Below are 21,073 nucleotides of genomic sequence, written 5' to 3'. Positions count from 1 at the left end.
ATCTGACAGGCAGAAGCATATCAGGGGCTTCAAACCAGCCAAACGGGAAAAGGAAAGGCCCCTTCAATTGTTTGAGGGAGAAGAGGAAGACCAAAGGCAATATTATCTTTCATCAGCCACTCCCTGTGGGGCAATGAGCTTTCCAAAGAGTACAGCCTCCTTTTAGCAGGGCAGGGAGGAGCCGCCTCTTTCTTCACTAAAAAAGCCTGATTCTGACCAGATATCAAATCTGTGAGAACTGGAACTACTTGGGGTCCAATCAAAGCCAGTCACTGGGTTGGCATTGATTATCTCTCTGCAGTGTGTGTGTGTGTGTGTGTGTGTGTGTGTGTGTGTGTGTGTGTAGGGGTTGGTGGGGAGGACTGTGAGATTTATGCTGCAGAGGTTAGCCAGGTTTGTAAGGAGTCCTGTCTTCTGACCTGTGCACTGGGGACACAGATAGGATTATAAGCCAGTTCCTGCCCCCAAGGGACCAGAGGCCAGTAGGAGAGACAGACGTGCAACATTAATGATGGTAGCAGTAACCGCTACGTTATTGAGGGCTTTCTGTGGACTGTTGTGATCCCATTTATTCCTCATAACGGCACCAAGAGACGTTATTACTCACAGCAACTCTCCATTACACCCACGAGGAAACAGGCTCAAAGAGCTTAGTTACCTATTCAGATGGTAGAAGAAAGACTCAAACCCAAGTCTTTGTGACTCATACTCTAAGCCACAGTTTCTCAACGGGGAGTGATTTTGGTCCCTCCCCACCACTCCCCAGGGGACATTGGCAAGGTCTTGGAGGCATTTTTGGTTGTCACAATGTGGGAGATGGCCATTAGCATCTAGTGGGTAGAGACGACCAGAGCTGTCAGACATCCTGTGGTGCTCAGGTCAGCCCCACCCCACCCAAACAAGGACATATTGTCTATGGGCCCAAAATGTCGATGGTGCTGAGGTTGAGAACTGCTGCTCTAGGCCATCTCTGCCCACTTCATCAAAACAGGTCTCCACCAGCCCCTCATTATGTTTAGCTTAGTTCCTCAATGTTTCATTTATGGTGCTCATCACAGTGTATTATTTTTGTTCGTGGTTTCGTTTGTTATCTGTCTCACTCACTCTAAGCTGCCTGAGGGCAAAGACTGCCTTCCTCCTTCAGTCCTGTATCTCCAACACCTGGCACACTGCCTGGGACATAGTCGGTGCTCTGTAACTATTTGTTGAATGAGTAAATGAGCAAATAAACAGAGAAATTAAACACTCCGTACAAAGTCACAAGAACAAACTGGCAAACATAGTGTTGAATCCTAGGTCTGTCTGATTCCAAATGTGCTCCTGACCCACACGCACAGGACTAAGACAATTTAGTGTCATGGGACAGAGGATTGTCCTCTAGGAGCTCCGAGTCCCGCAGAGGAGAGAGAAAAAGTCTGTGCGTGCCAGGGTCTGATGCCAAATTCAAACTGGGAGAGAAATGAGGGAAGGAAGGAGATGGGAAGAGGCTCAGGGCTCACAAGGGCCCTGGCACTTACAAGTGGAGAGAAGACTTAGTGGAGAGTTTCCCAGGTATTAAAAGAATGGCTTAGAATGACCAGAATCAATCGTTTCTTAGCAAAGATGGGCAATACATTTATCTTCTCCCAGTCCTCAGGGACTCTGGGCCTCTTTTAATTCCCCCAAAATCATGGCTGGGGGCACCACAGAGGCATGTTCAAGTCCTAGAAGCGCCCGAAAGTCAAATTCCAGGCCGGCTTCATCAGGTGAATGAGGGCCTGGCAGCAGTTGTCTCCTGCCCCAGGCTTGTGTCTCCTCTGCAGCCCGCCAGCCTGCCAGTGACAGCCTTTCAAGAGCCAGTGGGAGAGCAAACTCCCATGACTCATGGCTGGGGAAGCTGTCAGGGTGAGGGGAGACAAGGGCACACGAGGGCAAGGGCAGCGAGAGAGTGGAAGGCAAAAGGAAGGGGAGTGGAGTGGAAGGCGGGAGCCAGGTTAGTGACCAAACAGGGAAGAAGCAAGCAAGAGAGGGAGAGAAGGAGGGAAGGAGAGCAATACTATGAGTAATAGTAACGATAGCAAATACTTGGAGTATTGACAATTGCCTCAAATGGTGTGAAGTCCTTACAGTGCATAATCACCTTTAATCCTGAAAATAATTCTATGGTGTAAGTTCTTTTTTTTTTTTTTTTTTTTTGCAGTACGCGGGCCTCCCACTGCCGTGGCCTCTCCCGTCGTGGAGCACAGGCTCTGGACGCGCGGGCTCAGCGGCCATGGCTCACAGGCCCAGCCGCTCCGTGGCATGTGGAATCCTCCTGGACCGGGACACGAACCTGTGTCCCCTGCGTCGGCAGGCGGACCCCCAACCACTGCGCCACCAGGGAAGCCCCTAGATTCTTTTTATTGTGTCCTTTTTATGAATAAAAACAACAAAAAGCCCCACAAGTCACAGAGACCTTAACCAATCTAAGGACACATGGGTTGTTGTTGGTGGATTCAGATGGGAAAGAGGGAAGGAAAGAGCTGGTATGGTAGATGAGTGGAGAATAAACTCAAAGTTCCATAGTGTGTCGGGGGCAGGCAGCAGAGTCCTGGAAACTGAACTCTGGCTCAGAGTCTTAATGAATGTCTGTCTTTAACTGTCTTACTCATCTAGTATCTTAGGATCAGCCCAAGAAGGTTCTTTGCTTGAATGGGCTTCAATGACAGATTATATTGGAGAGTCCTTGGTGACATGTGAGCCCAAGATAATTGCAATGCCATCGTTAGATATTGATTCTTCCTTCATAACACAAACATGAGTCACAAAAATAATCCAATCTTATTATGCCTGGGGGCAAGGAAAACAAACAAAGAAAGGTCCATCGGTCATTTTCACATCTGTGATATTTTCGCTTTGTACTAGGTGTCAGGCTCCATATTGCACCAAAGAGGAAATAGGTTCAGAGAGAGGAACTTCAATTAGTAAGAATCTAGGATCCAAATTTGGGTCTTCTCCAAATCTTTAGCTTCTTCCTAAATACAAATCTTGGGCACCGTATTGAAAGTCATGCTCAGTGTCTCTTAAATGCAATTATTATTATTTTTTTTTCAAACTAACTTCCCAGAATGAAAAGTTCTTTTGAAACAAGACCTGGCCAATTTTTCATGAAGAGAAGATTAATGATAGGATCTGTTTAAAATCATATTGCTTATGTCAAATGTCCTTTTAATTAATTAATTAATTAATATTTTTCGTTGTGTTGGGTCTTCGTTGCTGCGCGGGCTTTCTCTAGTTGCGGCGAGCGGGGGCTACTCTTCGTTGTGGTGTGTGGATTTCTCATTGCGGTGGCTTCTTGTATCGTATCGGAGCACGGGCTCTAGGTGCGCAGGCTTCAGTGGTTGCGGTGCACGGGCTTAGTTGCTCCGCGGCATGTGAGATCTTCCCAGACCAAGGCTTGAACCTGCGTCCCATGCATTGGCAGGCGGATTCTTAACCACTGCGCCACCAGAGAAGTCCTGTCAAATGTCCTTTTGATAACTATTTATAAAAGGGCTTATTTAAAATACAAAAATTTGGTTCCCCCAAAAGTAACATGTGTCCTCCTAGGGACAAATTAATAGAAGCAAACAGTAGTGTTCTTGGAAATCCCTTGGATAAATAATTTTGTACACGCTGTTCCCTTTAGCCCCGCCTTACCTGCGGCTACACCTTGTTCCTCTGTTGAATCAACTCTGCTGAAGTCCTCTTATCCTCTGCACTCTGGTTGCCTTTCCTTCCCTCCACTCCACCCCCTACACCCTCAGCTCCTATGGATCTTTCTTTCCATGTAATTTCTTAGCCCTTCCTATCCATACCTCTTAGAAAGCAAACCCCCTGGGGCTGGGGCCTGGTTTTTCTTCACTGTCACTGTGACCTCAGCGTGCTGCCTGGCTCATAGTAGTTGAACAATAAATATTTGTTGGATGAATGAATGCATGGGTCACCCGCTACTAAACACAGCCTGGCTGGCACTGTTAATTCGAGTTCTCTCCTTCTTTATTTGTCTCTTCTATTTATACTCCTAACAACAACCCTGGCACACAGAATGGGAGCTCTGTTTGTCAAGTGAATCAAGGAAGGAAAGAAATACTGAAATATTGTTTTATAAAACATGCTTTCAATAGAAACAGAATTTATCCATCTTGTGAAATAACATCATATCTCTCCTCTGTCCTGAAGAGAGTGGAGATGAGATGTTCGGTGGTGGAGGTAACTTAACAGTCTCTATAAGTGGGTGCATTTTTATGGTGCGTTTGCATGATCACAGATTCCTAATGCTTCTGGTTGACAGAGACCTTAGCAATCAAGTGGCAGTAGTGGTAATAGTGAAGTTTAACAGTTATCAAGTACATTAGTCCAGGCTCTGTGCCAAGGGTTTTGTTTGTATTAACTCATTAAATTCTTACAACCAACCTGTGAGGTAGGACTGTGTATTATTCCCATTCAACAGCTGAGGAAACTGAGGCACAAAGAGCTACATAAACAGGACTCTCTGAAGACTTATGGGTGTGTGTGGGAGCTTCTAGGCTGCTCTGGGGATGAGGGGAAAGTGCAAGACCATGTGAAGGCAAGGAAGGCTATCAGGCAAGAGCCTGCCCTCCTCTCCTATATCGAGAGCTGCTATTCTGTTAAATGTTTTACGTATCAGGCTCCTGCAAAAATATTTCTTAGGGGAACAGGGTTTTATCTAGCTAGAAAGAAAGACAGATATTTTAGTTTTACAGATAAGATACAAAGATTTCAGGATGTTAAAACACTTGGCAATTGTCATCATGGCTAAGCCAGGTCTAAAAATCTCGACTCCAAATAGTCCAGGAATCTATTTCCTATGCCGTGTTACTCGGGTGCCTGGTATCTCCATAATGGCACTTAAATTTGGTATAACTCATTGACCATGACTTCTTTGTCCAAACTTTTGTTTCCAGATGTATGTTCTGAGCAATACTGAGTAAAATAAGGTTAATTACAAGGTAAATTTAGAAGTATCGGTCTTGCAGAATTGTTAGAGGAAAACAGGAAGGACAAGGCAAAGCTAGACAAGGCAGGAAGTAGAAAGAGTACTCAAGGCATTTGGAGAAGACCAGGGTGTGTGTGTGGAGGTGGGGTACTGTGTATGACAAAATAGGCAGGCTTCTGACCCTGGAATAAAAATGACAACAGCAATAACAATAACATTTTTTTTTGAATGCCTAACATGTGACATGTTCATAAAGCTCAATGCTTTACATGCACCATCACTTTTAATACTGAGGCCAACTAGCTCTCCTTGTTTCCGTGAAGAGGAAATGGATGCTTATAGAGCTGGTAAGTGGTAGAGAGAAAACCAATGTCTGTCTGGCATCAAAGTGCATGCTCTGAATCCCTCAGCTACACTGTGACTTCAAAGCCCCCAGAATCACTGGGACTTAGGCATTTTTGTACCCAGTGGCAGCTCTTGGGACTAGGTCTACCTCAGAGCTAAGGCCCCTGACCCCGACTCAGGGACCCTATGAGAAGCTTGAATTAGATCTACCTTTACAGCAAGCTGAGCCAGTCTAGGGTGATTCAACCACCTGCTACTTGGATGCCTGAGATTCTTTGACCTGGGGACCAAGTCTTCCATTCCCCAGTTAGAGATAAAATACTGAGATTCTTGGTGGCTGCGTTTTAGTCAATGAGGAAGTTGGAAACGATGGCCAAAAGCAATGCCTGCACTTTTATAGCCTTTTAAGATTTTCAAAGTATTTCCCCTCTGTGTTTTTTCAAGGTCATTAGGACAGATGTTACAACTCCTACTTGACGGATCAGATCAGAACGAAGGAAAAATTTATGGAGAGTTACACACATCTCGGAAGTGGTTGACCAAGAACTCAATCCCTCATCTTTTCAGGTCATTTCCTCTTTGCCAGGCACTAGAACGGTGAAGGTCCTAGAAGGGATTAGTAGTGTGAAGGGCAGGAGAGAAGCTCTGCTGACGGGCCCAGTATGGAAAAAAACCGGGTAAGTGACTCTTCAGAGGGTACAGCATTGGCTGGCCCTGCCTCTCTTCAGCTGGGTGGGGGCCCAGAGGAACTGTGCCTGGAGGTATTTTTGTCCTGTTGTTTCAGCTCAGACAGCTCCACTTGGAATGATTTATGATGATTTCTCGGGTTTGTTTTGTAAACACAGTCCATACCACAGGAGGGAGTTACATTCCCACGGTCTTCCTTCACCAGTGGTATTGCTCTAAAATTATTTTGCTTTGGGCTGATACTATACTGTTAAGCGTTCTCAAGTTGTTGAACCTAGAACTTTAAGATGGTGAAAGGCCTCAGAGGTTACCCAGCCCATCTGTCTCATTTTATAGCTGGTGAAACTGAGGCCTAGATATGGGGAAGGACTTGCCTGAAGCACACGGCCAGCTACAGCCAACGGCTGGGCTAGAACATCTATATACCCTCAGATGTTTCTTCCATGATTACTATATCTCTGGGAGGAGAAAAGCAAGCCCAGCAGATACAGTCTACTGCTTCATGGAGCTCAGACTTTATTAGGGGAGATAGACCTAACAGGTAATTAAAAACCACTTTGAGATATCACTTCACACCTGTCAGAATGGCTATTATCAAAAACACAAGAAATAAATGTTGGAGTGGGTGGGGAGAAAAGGGAAACCTTGTGCACTGTTGGTGGGAATGTAAATTGGTGCAACCACTATGGAAAACAGTATGCAGGTTCCTCAAAAAATTAAAAACGGAAGTACCATATGACCTAGAAATTTTATTTCTGGGTATTATCTGAAGAAAATAAAACAATAACTCGAAAAGATATATGCACTCAGTGTTCATTGCAGCATTATCTACAATAGACAAGATATGGAAGCAACATAAGTATCCGTCAATAGACGACTGGATAAAGAAGATGTGGTACATATGTACAATGGAATATTACTCAGCCATAAAGAAGAATGAAATCCTGCCATTTGTGACAACATGGAAGGACCTAGAGAGTATTATGCTAAGTGAAATAAGTCACAGAAAGACAAATACCATACGATTTCCCTTATATGTGGAATTTTAAAAACAAAAACAAATGAACAAACATAACAAAACAGAAACAGACTTCCAGATACAGAGAACAAACTGGTGATTGCCAGATGAGAGGAAGGTAGGGGGATGGGTGAAATAGGTGGTGAAGGGAGTTAAGAGGTACAAACTTCTAGTTATAAAATAAAGTCACAGGGATGTAATATAGGGAATATAGTCAATAATATTGTAATAACTTTGTATGGTGACAGATGGTAACTAGACTTACTGTGGTGATCATTTCATAATGTATAAAGATATTGAATCTCTATACTGTACACCTGGAACTGATATAATATTTTAAGTCAATTATACTACAATTAAAAAAACAAGATAGGGCTTCCCTGGTGGCGCAGTGGTTGAGAGTCTGCCTGCCGATGCAGGGGACACGGGTTCGTGCCCCGGTCTGGGAAGATTCCACATGCCGCGGAGTGGCTGGGCCCGTGAGCCATGGCCGCTGAGCCTGCGCGTCTGGAGCCTGTGCTCCGCAATGGGAGAGGCCACAACAGTGAGAGGCCCGCTTACCGCAAAACAAACAAACAGACAAACAAAGAAAACCAAGATAATTAAAAGTGTTGCAGGGAAGGAGTAGAGGTGCTTTGAGGGCTCATAACAAGGGGGCATAACCTGGCCTAGGGTTGAGTGATGGCTGCCTTTAGGGCATGAGTTTCAGAAGGAGGAGGAAGAGTTGGTCCACGGAGCAGCAGGAGAGACCTCATTCTGGGAAGAGGGACCAGCACGCACCCAAGGCAGGGGGAAGCATGAGTCTGAGGCTCTGAAAGTTGGCCAGGGCAGGAGCCAGGCGCCACAAGGCAAGGTTAGGGAGAGGGGCAGGGGATCCGGCGGGCCTCATGGGAATTTAGTCTGTACTCTAAACAGAGTGGAGAGCCATGAGAGTTTCAAGCAGAAGAACAGGAAAGTGATGAGGTTTGGTTTGATTTTTAAGTCACACCCCTCCAGCTGCTCTGAAAGAAATGGGCTGGGGAACATTGATATAGAGACTGGCTCCTTCCCCTCTGCAAAGTGGCCTTCATGCCTGAGAGTCCCCCATTAGCCTATGCACCACTAGGATAGTGGATTCCAGTTGTGGTTTCTTTTACGGCAGGTGTCAAGCACAAAAGTGGGCACAGGACACATGCTCTGTAAAACCCTCGTGGCCCGATTTGGGGCAAAAGCCAGACAATGGTGTCTTTGCTGGTGTTTGAGGGACACAGTGGAAGTTTGTAGGGCCTGAAGGAAATGCCTGGGGTAGAGGATGTGATGACAAGGGGCAGGGTGCAATCTGGTGGACTTTGATGGCTGGCCTGGTCTAGGTCTCTTGACTTGGATGGGAACAAAGCTGTGCTTGCCAACGTGCAGTTAGAGAAAGCGATGCACATCTTCAAGTGCCTGTGAATGCAGGGAGCTCCAGAGCTCTGACAACCCAGCCCCACAGCAGTCTCTGCACACCAAGCAGGGACATCAGAATCTGGAATTTTCCACCCCTGATTTCCAGTTTAGAAAACCTGTTATATGACTGATCTAGAGAGGGCCCCTCTCTCTTACAGGTCTCAGTGCTTCCTTTTACAGAGTTTTACAGTTCAAAAAGCTATTTTAAATGCTCTTTCCTTTTCCTGTCTCTCCGTTGTTCTATCTGCTTCCCCATCTCTCTTTCATTTTTCCCCTTAGGAGGCAGTATGATGCAGTTAAAAGCAATTGGCTTTAGAGATAGGCAAGTCTGGGTTTGACCTGTGGCTTTTCCACTCGCTAGGTGAGTTGCTTGGGGCACGTTTCCTAACCTCTTGGATTCTCAATTTCCTCATCAGTAAAATGGGTATGTTAATATTTTAATCATAGAGTTGCAAGGTTTGAATCAGGTAATATGCATAATATACATAAGAAAGTGGCACATAGTAGGTGCATAATAAGCTACTATTGCTGATCATTTGTTCAGTGTTTATCTGGTAGCTACTGTGGGCCAGGCCCTGGGCTAGGTACTGGAGTCATAATGTTGATCCCCAAAATACCTCTTTCAAGTCTTGGGCAGGGATCAGTGTTTCCAAAGCCCAATTGTAGCCATGTGAAGAAAATGGCTCCGCCCCCCACCCCCGCCAAGGGAGGATCTGGAAAATGGCCCCAGATCTAGAAATGGATGTAGGTGCTATTTAAATGATGCTGTCAAGGACTTAGGCTCTCACTTTTCGCCATATTTTCCCCTTGCAGTTTCCTTGTTCAGTTTTGTTCAAATTAAAAATCACATCATGCTTACTACCATGTGGCAGGCCCTGGGCTAGGTCCTACAAAGGACTCCAAGGTGAGTAAGTTGTGGGCCTTTGTCAGTCTGAGAGTGACCATAGGATGGCAACTAAGATGGTCATGGGACAAGACCTGCCCCATGAGGCATGTCTGCAGGGGCCAGTCTCTTTAGCTTGATGGTGAAAGACTCAGTGAACCTTCTAATTTCTGAAGCCTATCATAGGAAAAGGGGTCACATATTATTTTGGGGTCCCCCGGAGGCAGAACCAGGGCCCATGGCAGAAATCACCATAAGGCATATTCTGTCTCATTAAAAGGAATGGAGCTTTCTAATATCTTCAGGTGTCCAGCAATTAGGAAAGTCTCTCTGGTAAGCAAAGCAAACTCCATCTCTGGGAATGCTCAGGCAGGGCTGGATAAATACCCATCAGGGTGTTGTAAAGGCAATGCCTGATTTGGGTGGGGGCTTTGATGGGATGGCCTCTAGGCTTCCTAGTAGCTCTTCGATGCAAGGATTCTAAGTTTCCATTGTCTGCCTGCCAGCTTCCTCCCTCTGGGGCTCACCCTGCAGCTTACCTCACTCCTTCCTGAACCTGGCTCCAGAGCCTTGCCATGGCAACTTACCAATCCGGGTCCAACATGTCAGGCCACCGGGACATGTGTGAAATAGATTTCACTCTGTGTTTTGGCTGAAAAATTTAGTTTCGTTATCACATCAGCCCCTTTTAGAAATCTTCCCCCTTTAGGTATGTGGGTTTTCTTTCCCAGATTTATATTTCACACACATTTCATATAAAAAGACATGCCAGCATCTGTTATTATACTTTTAAGTTTGATATTTTGGAAAATCAACATCATAGTAGTTTTAAAGTTGCTGAATTCAAATCCTAGCTCTACTACTTACTATCGGTGTTGTCCTGGCCAAGGCTTTTAATCTCTGTAAGATATTAATATCTTAATACCTGTAAGACAAGGTATGACATCTAGGTCATAGAGATGCTGTATGACTAAATAGATAATAACATGCAAAGAACTTAGAACAATGCTGGCACATTGCTTTCAGTAAATGCTAATGGTAAATAAATAATCATTCAATAATAATGTCATTCACTACACTTCATCTGCTATTTACGTATTAATTTTAGAACTATTTTTTGCACATTTTAGAAGTCAGAATATATCAGCTTTGAAAGCGTTCCAGAAGTTACCAATTTCAACCCATCTTTTTACTGCTTAGGAAATTGAGCCTCAGAGGAGTGAAGCTACTTGCTCATCTAGAGGCAGAGGCAGGAGGAGGGTGCAGGGGTCTTTGTTCTTGTCTGACACCTTTTCACACATCACGATTCCCTAATGAGAATTAATTAAGGGTTACCGAATTTTTCTGGTAGGTTGCTTTAAGAAAATAACAAATCACAAGCATGTAACTAACTAAATAAATACTGAAAGCTTCCAAGGAAATTTATTGTTTAAAGAATTGGAAACAGGAAAATGGGATTTATATACTACTTTCTATCTCTGTATTTGGGAGGACTTTGGACGTTGGCTCCCAGGGATCCAGCAGCCCTGCATCCCTACCCCACCCAGGCATGCTTCCATGCCTTTTAAGAAGCAAGGGTTATCCCTGAGATAACCTCGCATGAATGCCTTTTCTCAACAGCCCTCCTAGTTTACTTCTTGGAATACCAGTTCCAGGGCCGGTGCTCTCAGCCTGTGTGGTTTAAACTATTTACAGATATGCTGCCAAACTTTCTTCAATGTGTGTAAAATTTATTTTTGCTTCAGCTGCGCATCACACTGTTGCAAGGATGCCTGCTGGGGAGAACTCTGAGCTAAGTGGATGCTGTGATGTCCTGCAGAGCTGGGTCAACAGGCTGTAAAGAGGCGTGGTGTGAAGCTGAGGCATTCCAAGGAAGACTTTACTGGAATAGGTGGCAACTTGGTTTTGGGAGTTTATAAGAAAGTTTATGATCAGGACAGAGCCAAATTCAAGTCAACCTTCAACTCAGCACTGAGTGAATCATGCAGCTCTGGCTGTCCCATGGAGAGACCTTGTTTAACACTAGACCCGCCTGCTCCCATTGCCCACATTCCTGATTTCAAGTGTGCTGCCCCAATTCCAGAATTTGAAAATGTACTATGAACAAAAAATCCGAGAGCCATTGTCCTAAGGGTGATATGGAACAGAGTGTCCCCTGGTGACATAATTTTGTGCAATACTGGTTTGAACAAAATTCAACCTGATTCCTCACTGCAGGATTTCTCAGTGCCTTTAATGTGCTAATGTATGTGGTGACTCCTCCAGAGCAGGTGTAGAATGCAGCATTTATCCATCTTTTCTGATCACAGAGTCATGTTTTTCTTTCCAAAAACATATGTGGGGGCTAGTATCCTGAGGAAACACTTTGGCAGATACTGTTTCAGAAGGATTTCACGTTCTTTCTTTTTGTCTGAGTGAAGTCTGAAGGCTGTTATAGGAGGGGTTAATTCAAAGATTGACCCTTGGTAGTCCCCGACACACAACTCAGCCACTCACTTGGACACCTAACTCTATTTCAGGTACTTTTTGAACACATCTCAGGAGGTTTGAAGAGCTACTCACTCTCCCTGGGGAGAGATGGGACCAGTTCTAACTGCAAAAAGGGAAGATGGTAACTCATACACTCTACCTTAGGGTTAGAGCATCTTTGGGGGCTCTGACCTCCTTAGTCAGATATTCTTGTAAATCCCTTTTGCTTACAAGGCTGCTTCCAAGATGTAGCTGCCAGGCTGCCCCTGCACAGGACACACTGTGTGTTGGAACTGATTTCTCTCCATCTTACTGTACACTGTGGAAAGCCTTCATGTTTTGGCCTGAATGTTACAGGCTGGAGCTGATCCTTTGGCCAGCATGTCATTAGCCTGATTAAGTTAATAGCTTGGAATGTCTTTACAGTTTTTTTGGACTCCTTTTTTTCTCATCAATAAATGCAACAAGCACTCACAAACATTTGCTGAATCTACCTCAAGCTAGATGCCATGCTTTGGCAATGCACAGTGAATAAAATAGGGTTTTTTGCATAGATGCATGACAATAAATTAAAATACAGCATGCTATCTGCAAAAAGTGCTGTAGAGACAGAGGAAGAAGTGATCACTTCTGTCTGGATGATCTTTAAGGTTCCTTCCAGCTCTTATGGTATTCTTAGATACCATACCTCCAGGGGATTTTCTTCTCGTTGCAGTCGGCCCAGAGCCTTCTGATCCTCAACACAGCAGAGAAGGTTGAGGATCTCTGTCACTGGGTGCTAGACAACTGTCAGCTGATGTCCTCTTGACTAAATTTCACCTGGCATAGACCTCGACTCAGCCCAGGCCAGCAGGGCCATCCTCCCACTCCCCCAAGTAGGGGTGCATGCTCATCCCGAGCACCATCTACCTTAGACGTTTGGGCTGGAGCAGGAGCTGTGTGCTGTCTTATTCATCCCCTGGACCAGCCTCCTAGTTTGAGAGTGAGAGGATGGGTTTCCACGTGGAAACCTCAGGTTCTAAGCACCTCTCACGGCCTAAAGAAAACAACTAAAATTCTTCACCCAGGACCACAAACCCTCTCAGTTCGGCTGCAGGGCACCCATTTCTCATCTAATCCTCTGTCATCCTTCTGAGACCTGGAGACTCACCTTCTTTCCTGTTCTCATTTCTTCCTCCTACTATTTGTCTTCCTTCTTCTCTCCTTCCACATTTCCAAATACCATTTTCCGAGGATGATTTCAGCAATAATGAAATCGTCAATGCTAATGAGATGCTGGTTATAGTTTCAAATAGAAAAATCAGGACACATGGTCTGATAATCCCCAGCTGACCCAGGCTGTGAGGAAAGGCTTTGGCTCTGAGCACCTTCAGGCACTTCTGGTGTACTCTAGAGAGCTTGGACCATTCTCCCTTCCTTAACAACAACAACAGAAAGTTTTATTCCATCAGGGACAAAATACCCGGAAGCAGCATTGTTAGTAGTTGTAGCCACAGGCCACCCACCCTCTGCCCTTCCTCACCTTCATATCCCCAGGGACGCTGCAGCAAACAAAGAGTTGTGTCTGGAGAGAACCAAAGGTGGGCTGGCACAAGGAAGCCTGGAAACTTGGAATGGGGAGTCCAGGAATGGGAGGGCCTTAGCTGGGGGTAATGAGGAGGAACTCCCTCCAATCCCTTCTGAGTAGTTAGAAATCAGGTGCGCTAATCTCCTCAAGCCTTCAACCTGAGGTCACCACCTCCCCTCTCTACCTGCCTAATCAGGAAACCACCTCCCACCCACCTTACTGATAAGCCTGAGACCACCCACCATTTTCTCAGAACTCTTAGGATTGTCAACCACCATCTCCCTCCCTCCTTTCCTCCCTTCCCTCCCTCCCTCCCTCCTTCCCTTCCCTTCCCTTCCCTTCTCTTCCCTTCCCTTCCCTTCCCTCCCTCCTTCCCTTCCCTTCCCTTCCCTCCCTCCCTCCCTTCATTCCTTCCTTCCCCACTAAATGTATTCCCCTCACCTGTTTCATCTTATTCTTCCCTGGTCCCTCCCTGGAGCTCCCCTCAAGGCTTCTGCAGCACCCCACTTTCTTCTCTTCTCTGGCTCCTGTCCTCCATCTGACATGTGTGCAGAGAAGAGCGGCCACTGCTGACTCCACTGTTCACCCCACTCCTTTGTTCATCTCTGCACCACCACTCTGCCACTGAGCCTGCTTTTTTATGGGTAACCAATGACCTCCCAATAGCTCTTTTTCTTTTTTTATCCTATTCAACTCTTACAGGGTATTAAAATTTAAATTAAAAAAATTATTATAAAAATACCAAAAAATAATACTTGTTTTTTATAAAGAATTCAAATATTGAAGAGGTATGTAGAGTAGAAAATGAAACATCACCTTGGGAATTCCCCGACAGTCCAGTGGTTAGGACTGTGCACTCTCACTGCTAGAGGCCTTGGTTCCATCCCTGGTACGGGAACTGAGATCATGCAAGCCAACACTCCCCCACTCCCAACTCTATGCCATTCCCCAGAAGTAACCACTATAAAATAGTTTGGTAAAAATTCCTCTATGCTGTTGCTTATGAATTTACAAATTTGGGATCATTTTAACATATGCTTCTACAATTGGCATTTTCATTTAATACTGTGCTGCAGATGTCTTTCCATGTAAGTGTGTATGGATACATATCATTTAAAAAATGTCCAACCAGTGTTCCATTTTATGACTATATCACAATTTATTTAGCCAATCTTCTTTTGATAAATACTGAGGTTTAGAAATACCATTTATTTATTTATTTATTTATTTATTCCTTCATGCATTTGTTCATTCGCCAGTCTTCCTTTGATGGCTACTGAAGTTGTTTCCATTTATTTGTTTGTTTACTTATATATTTATGTATTCATTCATGCATGACCCCCATTACAAGCAATGCTGCGGTGAATCCCCTGTACCTTATGTCTTTGCACACTTGTGTTCAGAGTACTGGTCACTGCTAATCACTTTCTTTTTTGACACTTGTTGCATCTCCAGCTTCTGTCTTGCTTCTCTTCTGCCCTTGTAAACCACTCCTTTCCCTGAGCGCACAATGCATGTTCACCCCTTCTGGCTTCTGTCCCATCTCTTCTCCTGAAATGACCACTTCCAACTCATTCTTCTTGCCCCAGTCTTGTGTAGAATCATCCCTGATTCCCTAGACTAATCCTCCCTAATGGCTTCCATTTATGTAGCACTTACTATGTGCTAGGTTGTGTTCTGGAGCAGACGTTATATCATTCCATCCTGTAACAGTGGGATGAGGCACAGACTATAGTGCTGTCAGCATTTAAATGTGATTAAAAACTGAAGCTCAGAAAGTTAAGGAACTTGTCCAGGTCATTCGACTCATTAAATGGAGGAGCCAGGATTCAATCTCAGGCTTCTCCTGCTGTACAATCCGTGAATTTACATAAGCACCACATTACACTTCATCTTCTGCTCTGCTACTCACAGGACCTCACACAAGCACTGACTGCAGCACCTACCAAACCGAATGGTGATAACTTACTCACAAGTTTGTTTCCCTTCACTAGACTGGGAACTCCCCAAGGGCAGACCCTGTGTCTTTTCTTTCTGCATTTCCCATATTGAGTACAGAACCTGTTTTATCTTAGGTGCTGATATGGATTTGAATGAAAGAACCTGTGTTTGCTGATGAAGAATTCTAACACTCCCTGAACCAGGTCAAGAGTCACACTTCAGCACTCAATAACACATGCTGAACTTGAAGTTTATTTCCTGCCAGTTAATGAAAATAAAATACCCTACTCCCAGGGCCCTAATTAACTAAAGTAGAAGAAGCTCTTTAGATTGGCAGGCAGTAGAACATAATAATTTAAGAAACAGGCTCTGAAATGAGCTGACCTCTGTTCTGATCCCAGCTCTGCCATGTATAGGCAAGTTGTTCAATTTCCAAAATCCTCAGTTACCCAACTAGTAAAATGGAGCTGGCGCTAATGACAGTTAACTTAGAGCTAACTGGGTTATCATGAGGATTAAATGAAGAAGGTGATAGGAAACACTTAGCATAGTGCCTGGCATACAGAAGGCACTCAATATATGTTAGTTGTGCTATTGTCGTGAGGACCAGTATTAACCCCCTCAGTCTTTGCTCAAAGTGAAATAGATCAAACATTCATTTCTTTTACCACACTCCAAAGCTTTGACTAGGAGAGTTTTCTTATATCAGCAGGTCTCAAAGATGACTTTAGGAATCAACATTTGTTCTGTGGTTCTTACCCATTACCAAGTATTTATTTTTTAGAGGGGTTGTTGTTATTTTGTTTGGGCTTAATCAGTTTTTTCCAAGGATTACATTTGAGAAAGACCCCACCCCCAGCAACCAAAACCAAAACAAATGTAAAAGAAAACCCCCAACCCCAAGCTCAAATCCCAACAAAAGCGGATGACTCAGTACAAGCAAGCTTTCTAGACCTAATCGATAGATTATTCAATTCCAGAACTGTATGTTCCCAGAGAACCATGCCTACTATTTTAATTAAATTACCTGAAAAGGAGGAAATTCCTTAGTAATGCGACTTGGCTTTGAAACTTGGGATTGTCTTTCCTTGCATGTAACATACACATCTCTTATTACAAACGAAGGGGTCTCTTTTCCAGGTGATATCTGTTCAGGAAATCCAGCTTTAGGGATGCAGGGAGACATGAAAAGGGAAAGGCTTACTTTTCTTTGGTGAGTGTCGGAAGCAGGCGTGGCTTTACATTATGCAAGCACCTGGCTGCTTGCACTGGGATACCTGTGCTGTCAGGGGACAGCCCTTCTGGACTGCCAAGTGCTCCTAGAAGCTCCTAGGGCTGGGTGCTTCTTCTTGCTCCTTGCTTCCCTGGAGTCCTGGCTTCTTGGTTAGATGCTCTGTTTCTGAACTGCTCAGGCCACCACGCAGGAAGGAAATTGTGGGCCAAATGACTAAAACTCTCACCTTGAGCCCAAAGCATGACCCTTCTCTCAGAGCCTCAGTTCCCTCAGCTGAGAGGCAAGGAGTTTCATTTGAGTGTTTCTGAGCTCTGATATTCTGGGGTTCCAGAAACCCTTCCCCAGCCAGGCCAGTGACCTAGTTGTGAAGGACAGTGAGAATGAAGCCGTTGTTTGGAATTCATGGGTGGGGTGGGTAGGGTACCTCCTAATAAACTTGAGTGGGGATTGGAGCAACCTGTTTCTCCAATCCTCCAGTGAGGGCTGAACGAGGCATGTCCCTCCTTTGGCACTGTTGCAGAGACATTTGGAATGCACTTATTAGAGCACATTGGGCTCATGAACCTGACACTTCACCATCTGAAATACCGAAAAAGATAAAAATTGCACACGACATGGAACCCAGGTGATCTGTGGATCAAATCAATATTTCAACTCTGTTTCTCTTCGGAGCTCCTGTCTGAGGGAACACCTCCTCTGTCATCTCAAAAGACTTTTTAATACAGTTTACCCCTGTGTGATTTTGTCCTCAAGAAGAAATGCGGGAGGGCCAATTGGGATTTCTAAAGCTTAATGCTGGACTATTCTGTGCCCTAATGATTTTGAAAGCCTGTGTATTTAGGGAGGTGGTGGCAGGGAGTCTAGAGATGGAAGCTTGGGTTCCAGTCTTGGCTTTGCCACAGCATGGTTGTGCAGTCTTGAGCAAGCTGCTTGATCTCTCTGGGCCTCCGTGTTCTCACCAAACAACATCTATCTGTGGTCCTTTCCTGCCCTGGCACACCACGATGCTAAGTCCCAAAGGCAGAAACGTACAGTCTTGGGTGTAGAATGAGGCCAGATCTACCCAACTATTTTTGCTAGTCTACTTCTTCCCTCGTGTGAAGACATATCTCTGGTATGGAGGTTACACTCCCTTCCCAAGCTCCTCCTTTTTGAAGTTCTTTGTAACGTATCCAAGGAAGTAGGAGAGAGGCATGGATGTTTGAGCCTTGGAAGGGGCTTTAAGGAGAATCATCCAGCTGTTTCAAGAATGCCTCCTAGGGCTTCCCTGGTGGCACAGCGGTTGGGAGTCCGCCTGCCGATGCAGGGGACACGGGTTCGTGCCCTGGTCCGGGAAGATCCCACATGCCGTGGAGCGGCTGGGCCTGTGGGCCATGGCCGCTGAGCCTGCGCGTCCGGAGCCTGTGCTCCGCAACGGGAGAGGCCATGACGGTGAGAGGCCCATGTACCGTAAAAAAAAAAAAAAAAAAAAAGAATGCCTGCTACCCTCATTGTCTGGTGGGAGGTGTTTGGCAAGTTTGGGCATCAGCATTTCGTAAGAGTTAAGAGCCCTGGCTTCAAAGTCAGCCAGCTCTTTTTTCATATCCCAGCCTTGCCAATCATTTCAGTTCATTAGTCAGCAAATATTTATCAAGTGCCAATTTTGTGCTAAGCTATTTTGCATACATTATCACATTTAATCCTCACAGCCCTGTGTAGCAGGTACTGATTTTATCCATACTTCAGATGAGGAAACTGAAACTCAGAGAGGTGACGTGACATATCCAAGGTCATACAGCTAGTAAGTGGCAAAACTTGGTCTTGAATCCAGGTCCAGTAGCTCCAGAGTGATGGCTGTCAGCCATGACCCTCTGCCGTTTCCCAAACCTTATTTTATTTAATTCTTATTTAAATCCTCATTTGCTTTATTGTCAAACTTCCACCTCAGTGCTTCAGAAAAGCCCCTGTGAGTGTGCCAGTCCACATAATGGATTAATGAGCAGATCCACTTCTGGAGGAGGATTGAGTAGGCAGACATTGGACGGTGCAGTGGGAAAAGCTCTGAAGCATGTACGCCTCCAATAGCTCAGGCCTGCCTGGCCCTTACTAGTCATCTGATCTGAGGCATTTCCACTCTCTGAACTTTATCAGCCTTGCTTTCCTCACAAAGATATTGTAAGAATCAATCCAGACCATGGCTATGAAAGGATTTTACAAACTAAACAGTGATGAAAATTGACTCATTATTCTTGTGGTCATACTTCTCTGTTTTTGTCACTCACCAAACTGGACAGCAAATTGCATGTTGTCTTCAAGAATCTTGAAATACACCACCCAATGATCCAAGCCCTGGAGTCACATGAAGAAGTAGTATGAGGCAGGTTTACACTTGGCATTTCTGCCTGACTCATTCAGAAGTACCACATTCTAGACTGTGCAGCATTACCATGGCTGCCACTGTGACATGTGGTCAGCCCAGAAAGGCTGGGATGTGACATTCCTGAACAGATTCAGGCATGAAAAGAGAGAAGAAGAAACCACAGCATTTGTAAACAGACAGCCTGGAGCTCATTTTCTGTACGCTTGTTTTGAAAGCCTGTGGTGGTACAGCTATCTGCCCATCACTGGATTTTATGTCCTTGGGAAGCACGCACTGCCACACACCTGCAGACTGCCTCAGCCAGGGCCTCACACTCTCGGACCACTGATTCCAGGAGGGTTGGGCAGGGGGATCACTTGCTGAGTTAACCACTCAGTCCTCCAAGGAATGAGAGGAGATGAAAACCAAAGGTGCCATCTGCAGGTGGTTGGAGACGCCCTGCACCATTGGTTGCTGAGTTTTCCCGTGTGTGCATTTACTCTCTGCCCTCTGCCATGGCTATCCTAAGGGTGACACGGGAAGAGGATTTTATCCCTTTTGAGACTTTGTGTCTAGTTTGGGGCCCAAGGGGGAGAGAGAGAAGCAGATCCACTGGTCCAGGCTTGGATGAGAGCATTTCTTTAATTAGACAAAGGAGACAGGCTGCCAGAGAACAAGCCAAAAAGCTCCTGGGGCACATCAACATCCCTCCTGTCTAACAATTAGCAGGTAATCAGCTGTTGGAAAATCCTCTGCTTGGGGTGGTACCAAGGAAGGGGCTGTAGTCATCTAAGTGAAAAAGGATGCTGAAAGCAAACACCATTGAGGGAAAAGCCTGCAGAGCTAGTTGGAGACCTGGGCTCCTGTCTCAGCCCTGCCATTGGCCTCTGCGTGAACTTGGCTGAGTCACTTGCCCTCTCTGGGACTACATTTTATGAAAGAGAGTAAGGCAGTGATCTCTTAGATGCCTTCTAACTAGGCTGACCAACCGTCTCAGTTTGCCCATGACTGCCCTGGCTTTACTACTGAAAGTTTCCCATCCAGGAATCCCTGCTTCCAACTGAAAATTCCCCTACTTGATTGTTCTAGTATCTTCCCTCCGGGGTCTCAATCCCTTTCCTCTGTGCTGTAGAAGCCTGGATTCTTTGGATCAGAAAATCCCTGGGACGATTGCTTCTGCTAAGGGGTGTGTCAGGGGTGATATTCAAAGCATGTAACATCCTCTATGACCAGGGCACCAACCCATCAGAAAGGACCAGACCATAAACCCCAGGCTACTCCCCGCCCTGAGACATGAGCAACCCTACACTGAAAGTGGGCTTCCATCTTCAGATCTGTGATAATCCCACCTCTTTTTGTAGTCACACTAGTGACTTCAGGGCCGGTAGAGCTGAAGGGTGACCCAGCTTCTCTTTTGATCCTTGTTCTCAGACTGAAGGTGGTGACTCTCCAGTTTACTGGTCAGATCACCCTCAGCCCAGCTTTTTTTTTTTTTTTTAATCTTTATTGGAGTATAATTGCTTTACAATGGTGTGTTAGTTTCTGCTTTACAACAAAGTGAATCAGCTATACATATACATATATCCCCATATCTCCTCCCTCTTGCGTCTCCCTTCCACCCTCCCTATCTCACCCCTCTAGGTGGTCACAAAGCAGTGAGCTGATCTCCCTGTGCGATGCAGCTGTTTCCCAGTAGCTATCTATTTTACATTTGGTAGTGTATATATGTCCATGCCACTCTCTCACTTCGTTCCAGCTTACCTTTCCCCCTCCCCATGTCCTCAAGTCCATTCTCTACATTTTTATTCCTGTCCTGCCCCTAGGTTCTTCAGAACCATTTTTTTTATATTCCATATATATATGTGTTAGCATACAGTATTTGTTTTCCTCTTTCTGACTTACTTCACTCTGTATGACAGTCTCTAGGTCCATCCACCTCACTACGAATAACTCAGTTCCGTTTCTTTTTATGGCTGAGTAATATTCCATTGTATACATGTGCCACATCTTCTTTATCCATTCATCTGTCGATGGACACTTAGGTTGCTTCCATGTCCTGGCTATTGTAAAGAGAGCTGCAATGAACACTGTGGTACATGAGTCTTTTTGAATTATGGTTTTCTCAGGGTATATCCAGTAGTGGGATTGCTGGGTCGTATGGTAGTTCTATTTTTAGTTTTTTAAGGAACCTCCGTACTGTTCTCCATAG

At 45.1% G+C, this 21,073-nt stretch overlaps 1 protein-coding gene across 5 annotated transcripts in view; it reads left to right on the top strand.

Annotated features, from left to right (window-relative positions):
- Positions 1-21,073, top strand: part of SH3TC2 (SH3 domain and tetratricopeptide repeats 2) — a 182,296-nt gene that overhangs the window by 131,365 nt on the left and 29,858 nt on the right. The window contains exons 15-17 of one of the 5 annotated variants that reach the window (XR_009563485.2): positions 2,180-5,979; positions 6,326-6,530; positions 11,061-11,238. The gene's annotated coding sequence lies outside the window, so the exon portion shown is untranslated. Of the gene's footprint in view, positions 1-2,179; positions 5,980-6,325; positions 6,531-11,060; positions 11,239-21,073 lie in introns of those variants that run through there. The other 4 variants (XR_009563481.2, XR_009563484.1, XR_009563482.2 and 1 more) reach the window with 4 other exon arrangements.

The sequence above is a fragment of the Globicephala melas genome, chromosome 3 (assembly GCF_963455315.2).
Source record: "Globicephala melas chromosome 3, mGloMel1.2, whole genome shotgun sequence".
In the NCBI taxonomy this organism is placed as follows: Eukaryota; Metazoa; Chordata; class Mammalia; order Artiodactyla; family Delphinidae; genus Globicephala; species Globicephala melas.
Note: the sequence above shows the minus strand (reverse complement) of the source record. Positions and strands in the feature narration are given on the sequence as shown.